The sequence below is a fragment of the Mustela nivalis genome (assembly GCF_964662115.1).
Source record: "Mustela nivalis genome assembly, chromosome: 1".
NCBI classification, from domain to species: Eukaryota; Metazoa; Chordata; class Mammalia; order Carnivora; family Mustelidae; genus Mustela; species Mustela nivalis.
Window position 1 is genome coordinate 27542161 of NC_139020.1, and position 7505 is coordinate 27549665.

Below are 7505 nucleotides of genomic sequence, written 5' to 3' on the forward strand. Positions count from 1 at the left end.
AGCTGAATGTCAATAGCTCTTTGTGAACTTGGGTAACCCAGCTGAGCCCTCTGCTTGCCAGAGCTGGAGGAGGTAATCAGCTTGACCCGTGTGACCTTCCTGAGGCTGTGCTTGGTCCTGCCTCGAGAAGCTTCTTTGCATATGACTCCTACGGCTGCTCCGTGGAGCCTCTTTTAGGAGAACTGAACCTGACTCAGCCTTAAGAGGAAATATAATATAAATTAGTCAATGCTGGTTGCAGGTTGCACAATATAGTAGATGCTTAAAAAAAAAAAAAAATACTAGGAACACATCCTGGAAACCTCAAAAAGATTTCCAGGAACAGCAATGACATCTGCCCTCCCAGCGTTATTAAAATAAATTGAAGGTTATATAACAGTTCTGTCAGCACTTTAAATTTCTTGTGGAGTTGTGTCTCAAGCAAATGCTTTCACCTTTCTGGGTTTGGCAAATTGATTTACTTTTGTTTTATTGTTTACTTGTCACTATTTTTTTTTTTTAAGATTTTAAGACAGAGATCACAAGTAGGCAGAGAGGTAGGCAGAGGGAGAGGGGGGAAGCAGGTTCCCCGCCAAGCAAAGAACCCTATTCAGGGCTCAATCTCAGAACCCTGAGACCATGACCTGAGCCGAAGGCAGAGGCTCCAACCCACTGAGCCACCCAGGTGCCCCTACTTGTCACTATTTTTGTTGCGTGCTCTCAAGTATGCCATACACACAACGTTTACATTGTAGATTGTAAGTATGTATCATAAGATTTTCTTTGAATTTCCAAGAGCATGCCATCCTCGTTCTGTTCAATAGAAGAAACTTGGACAATCACTAAACTACCTCTGTCTAAAGATGCCGTTATTAAAAGAATATTCTTCACTGAGAGAGTGAACGTAATTCTGCTGTTAAACAGCATAACTTACATAACCATGTAGAAAATAGCACAGTACTTCCTGTAAAGATAAGAGTGATTTGAATCCTAACGGATTAACCTATCATGGACTATACAGATCCCTAGAGAAGGTCCATAACAAACACAGAGTTTATGTTCCCAAGAAAATACGGCTTGAATAGAACAAAAATATTCAGTTAACTTAGGCTCATAGGGTTGTCCAAGTACTCCAAATCAAAGGTACGTTTTTCTTCAAGGAGCTAGAGGGGTCATTCCTACACTAAAGCAAACCTACCACCTAGTATATTAATGACGCATGTTCAGTCTTTAGAACTGGGGAATCCTTCATCACGACTAATGAATTTGGCCTGGAAAAAAAATCTCTATCCTGTAGTTTTCCTTAGTTTTTATAATATCATTTTAAAAAATCCTCGGTAGAGGATTGCCCCCGAAAAGGCAAATTCTTTACCAAATGCTCTCAGCCACCATTTTTACTGACTAGGTTAAAGGGCACAGGAAAGATACAGCTGCGGGAGGGCGGGAGGAAAGCAGGGAAGTTGGAAGTCCCAATCTGTGATCAAATACTATAAAATACTTTGTAGCCTTCTTTGGACAAACACGCATGGTTAGACTGTGGGGAGAAAAAAAGCCTGCTAAGGGCACTATATTAAGCTTAGCATTATACTCTCAACTCGGCCATAAGAGAAACAACACAATTATGCACCCTAAGACGAGCAGAGGCAACAGATGGTAAAGATTACTTGAGGGAGAGGACACCTATATATTTGACCGAAACTGTCAAACACACACACAGACAAACTACATCACAATTGCACTTTACCCAGACTTGTCCGTTTCTGGCTCAGGCATCTTGTAACTGACAACTTGAACATCTCTGAATAAATAGCTTAAGAGTACCATTCCCAAAGGAGGCTGATTTTTCAAAACCATGCCACGTGCCTGAGGAAATCATGTATAGAGATTGGGCTCTGACTGCCAACTCAAACTAATAAAATATATTTCCCTTGCTGATTTTTTTTTTTAAAGCTTTTGAAGATGGGTGTCCCTGATAATGAGTTATTTTAGCAAAGTCTACATTTATATATAGAGTTTGCCTCTAGAAAGTCTCACATGTTGGGTTTGCCCCTAGAATGTTGCTTAAGACAAAGATTTGTGGAAATGATCTCAGTGAAAAGTAAAGATAAAAAGCAGATCTTCCTTATCCAATCAGATCGCACAGAAGAACTCACTGCTTTATCTGGATTGCCTTTTTTTTTTTTTTTTTTTTTTTTGCTTCTCTGTCCCATCTCATTAGCATTGCCACCGACACATTCCTGAAGGGAGAAGAGCTTTGTCAAAAGAGTTCCTGGTAAATCAAAAGCATTTTGTGGCTAGTAACAGTGTGCATTGCACCAGAATGAGATCTAGTTGCACAGTATTCATCCTCAAGGAGGCCGGCTCTGTTCAGTCAAACACCTAATACCTGAAACGAATGAGGAGGTTCCAGAAATCACTCTAGTAACTAGGTTAAGCTAAACAAATGCACTTCAGTTTTGCAGAGTTCCATATTTCTACAGTCAAATATAATTTGCACAGATTAGCTAAATATACTATACAGATATAGCTAAAATATACTTTTAGCATGATCTTTACTGATCTCACAAAAATGACCCCCGCCCTATGCGCTAAGTAACATGAAGACTGGTCACGCTACCATCCCCAAACATTTGAGAGGACCTTGCTTGATGGAGACTGTCAGACTCTGTGATGATTAAGGGTGAAGGAAGGCGACTAAGCTACGGTGCCCAGTTTATGGGAGTCTCCACTCAAGCAGGAGGAAAAGGCAAGTAACCATTACAAGAAAATTGTACAAATACCATAATAGAGTTAGAAGCCAAATTCCGAGTACCCACAGATGGGAGAAGCCATCAGTTCTGGCTGGGCCACTAAGCGAAGGCTTTCTGGGCAGGGGTAGCACATGAAGCCTTCAAGGGTAGCTTGGAATAGGAACTAGAGATACTCCATGCTCCTTGAATATGCACATATCAGTGGGTATCCCTTGCTGGAAGTGCTGGGCCTTATCTCAAGTAAAGGGGGAGAACACAAAAAGCTAGAATTTTGAGCAACCAATTTTTAAGATGTGTGTATTCTGAAAGAATCCTAGCATTCACAATAAGAGAAGGAGAATAATAAAACGATCCCACAAAGAAATGCCTATCACCTCCATTTAAAGATGATCCAAACTACGGCCCATGTGTTTTCTCTACCTTGTTTACTTTTCTTCCTGAGTTTTTTAAAAAAGAGATCCCAGACATGCAATACGTGTTTCTAAAAAGAGGGCACTGTTAGTTTATGAAATTAGTGACAGTTTTTTTAGTTAGTTTATGAAATTAGTGACAGTTTTTTGGTTTTGTTTTGTTTGTTTGTAGGTCAAATGCCATCCCATGGACTCAGGTCGTGTCTCATAGGCAGTGGGAATTCCTGGAGGCCGTGAACTATATCTAAATCCTGATTGACTAGCCCCGTACCAAGCACAGTGTCCAGCCCAGAATTGACCCTCCAGAAATGTTTGCTGAATTGCATTGACTTGAACTGAATAAAGCTGTTAAGTAGAGTGGTATCTTATCAGTACTCAGTTTCAACATAGCTCTAGTGGTCCTAAGGTGGGCATTGCAAGGCCTGTCCCATCCAAAACTCTGTATGCTCAAGGAGGTTGTAATATATAGGATCAACACTGCAAGTATCAAAGGACCACAACCATACTGGCACTTTATAGAAGAAAAGTTCTCAGTTTATAGATTTACTGAAATGACCAGCCCTTGAGCCTTCTAGGTAGGGGCCATACTTTACTTATCCTTGAATATCTGAATGGACTAATATCCAAATAAACTAATACCAAAGATAGATGTTTCTTGACCGGACTGAAGTATTTCCTCTGATGATTAAAAATTACTTTGAAAATATTTATTTCAACAATGTCCTGGGTAAGTTATCCTTGGGCAAGCCTGTGTATTCTTTGTACCTAAGTAAAGAAACCACTAGAAGAGAGAGAACTCCATCCAGAAAGAATGGTACTCATCACTTCAGCTAAGTTTCATTACCTTATACTTTGATACACACTTTTATACGTTTCTTTTTGTTATTCACAATTCATAGAATGTAGAAATATCATTATGTTACATTTAACAAGTAAGTAAACTGAGGTCCAGGGTAAGTGAATCCTGTAGTCAAGGTCTTAAAGCTATTTATTGGTGGAGGCAAGATTTGAGGTCAAGTCTCTGGATACCAAGAACACACTGATGCTTTTACGTTTCACCAATTTTCTTGATTTTAGTCTCCCATTCTTAGCATCGGCTGGGTTCCAATTGTTCCATGGCACCAAATCTTCTCATCAGAAGAAGCTGGAGGGCAGTGAAGGCTCCCTGTGTTTGTGGGTGGGACAAGTAAGTAACCTTCAAACAGTTTGAAGTATCCTTGACAGCTGACGAGGTCCTCTTCATATAATTTTTATAGAATCTTCAGGCTCCATTATTATATTTGAAACTTTCTTCTAAGAAAAAAAACAGAACCCTATTTCCCAATAGAATAGGCCTCTACTAGTAATTGGTGATGTGTTTAATTTGTTCATAGTATCCATAATATATGTATTGTATGAATAGATAATCAGATATTAATACTGCATTGAATTGACATTAAATTTTAGTATGAAAATCTTTGTAATATCAGGTTATAGTATTAAAATGAAATGCATAGAGCAACAATTAGTTCTGGTTCAATTATTTAGTAGCAAATTATCTTCAATTATTATGAATAAATGTATATGGTTCTTGCATTATTAATATATGAGCCACGAGTTCTGCATTCAGCTTTCCATTGTTGTTCCTTGTCTCCCATCCATTTTGCTCAGCTTGTAGTCCCATTTCCAGTGCTACCTGAGCTCCCAATTTTTTAAAAATTTCCCTTAAGCTATTTTATATTAAAAGGTTTTCCTAATGGTTGAAAATGGAACTGTTTTGTACAAGTACCTTTAGAAAAGACCGTATAATAGTCAAGTGCCGTGATTTCTGAAACTTAAAGAGATCGGTGGAAGATATGAATAAAGATTATTTTGGATTTTCTATTATCTAAAAGCCCTAGAAATTTAATTGTAAGATCAATTGTTTCCACTTAAAGCCAAGTCTGCTTATGGGGCTATATTTGGTTCCAACATCTCATTGTAGAAGCTTCTGACTGAGATCACACTCTGTATCTTCGCACAGTGATTTCTCAGGACACTCCACTGAGATAGGTGCTAATTTCTATCCTTCTTTATTTCCTACAAGTGGAATTAGAGTGAGAATGTTCAACTAGCTATTTTTTTTTCTTTTAAATTAACTTTTAGCACTTTGAACATTCTTGGAAATGAAGGAAATGCATCCCCCTAGATCAGGGAGTTGTGCCGACTTACAAGGCTGTAGTTTTGGTCTTCATTTTGTTACAGGTTCTGTTAAGGATTAGTGCCAGGGGAGATGTCCATTGACAATGAAAATATCCTTTAAGGAAGAGGAGGAATGAGTACTACTAAACTTATCCGAGTAGTCCTGTTTTGAAACAAAAGAAAGGAATTTTGAGAAAAATGGGATTAAATTGCACACAAAATGGATATGATATACAGTGTGTGGGGGTTCGGGCAGCAGCAAGCTTACCTTACAAAAAGAAGGTATTTGGGAGGGATGCTGAGAAACTTGCAGTGTCTGTGTCTTACCTCTTTTTGTCTTCACCACAGAACTGAACCAGAGGCCTTGCATAGAGTAGGTGTTCAGTAAAGTCTTGCTGAATGAACAAAAGCATGGGCCCAGGTTTATTCTGAAAGAAAATTTACAATCTTAGGACATGGTGTCTCCTGCAAGCTCTTAATTCCAACCCCCATCTCTTCCAGCCTTCTAGAAAGTGCCAGGGTGATCTTCTGAAAAGAAGATGTGGTCCTGTTATTCTTTTAGCTAAATCACCTTCAGTGGCTCCCAGTTGTCCATAGGAAATCAATCCAAATGTCACAGCCTGACATGCAAAAGCCCTTGCCTGAGACTCCAGCTTCATCTCCTACCCCCCGCCCCCACTTCCCTACACCCCATCCACCCAGGAAATCAAGGCCCTGACTTGGATTCTCTTTCTGTTTTTCTCATGTATGCTGTTCCAGCTTTCCCACTCTTAAAGTACCTGGCTGGTCACTACCCTTGTTTTAGTATCTGTTCAAAGCTCCCCTCTTCTGAGAAGCTCTCCCTGAAACCTTACCTCCTACAGGCCTGTTATCTCTGTGTCTTGCTAGGGCTCCCAGCTTCTAGTGGGGCTTCCGGTCTCCCTGGACTACTCTCTAAATAATCTGGGTCTTTTTCACCTTAAAATTCACGGCTCTCAGGAGTATAATTCCAGGCACACAGTAGAAGCTCAAACACCTTGGAGGAAAAAAGGGAGCTTGGGAAAAGGAGAGAAAACAGAAAGAATGATGAGAAGGAAGGGGAAGGGAGAGAGGAAAAAAATAAAAAAACCAACTACTATTGGTTCAAACCACTTTTCTAGGCTCTTCAAGCCAGAAATGAGCTCTAAATAGAACACAGTGTTCAACGTTTAAAAAAAAATCTATTAAACAGAAAACACACATTTTAAAGAATTAGCTTTTATATTTTGTAACTTGTTCATAAGGCTTAAATGGCAGTAATTTTGATACAATTCCTCTTGAGTGGTTGCGGGCTTTAAAAAACAAAAGCAATAATTTTCTTATGATAGCCTGCACTTGGAAATCAAAGAGAGCAGAATCATTTCCCAGTTTATTAGACACCCATGTTAAGAGATGAAAAAACAATTCAGAAATAACTGGGTTCGCACTCTAAAATATTTCCTTTAAATACCAAGGAAAAAGTCAATTATTTTGCAGTTCTTGATGTGTTTTGAGGTCATGAGATCAGTCTATTTTACTTCCTCTTTAACACAGGCTGGAGGCTCTTAACTATTTACGGATTTCACTGATCAGCAGGCTTGGCGAAACGGAGTAGCTCCGGATTTTAATGCAAGTGGGGTTTTCTCAAAACAGGGGCGCATTTAGAGAGGACTTTGGATATGTTTGAATGGCGTGCTTTATGATATGTAAATATGATGTCATTTTGAGACAGACAAATACAAAAAGCTAGTCATACTAATTGTAAAATCTAACACCGCAGTATACATTCTTAAGGGAAAAAAAAAGAGAGAGAGAGAGAGAGATGGTGCTGGCCATGGGGAAAGATCTCGCACGAAACACCAGAAACTGGCAAAGACCATCAGTGCATGATCCATTTGCTCTTCACACACACTCCCGCCCCTTTCCAAACTGCCCAGGTTATCAAGGACCTCAACAAAACAAATAAATACACTGTATGAGCAAAGCAGAGAGGATTGCTGTTTGATGTTAAATGTGCCAGTAAAATTAATAGTCCTTGGATGGATGGTTCGTACAGGACAGTCTTGCTTTGGTTGTAACAATGTTCTTCACCCCTTTGCAACCTCTCTACTTCCAAACATTGAGGCTGGTGGCCCGGAAATCTGCCTAGCTCTCAGATCAAGAAACCCTGCCCAAATCCAGCCAGCCCAAGGCCATTCAGTGTAGAACA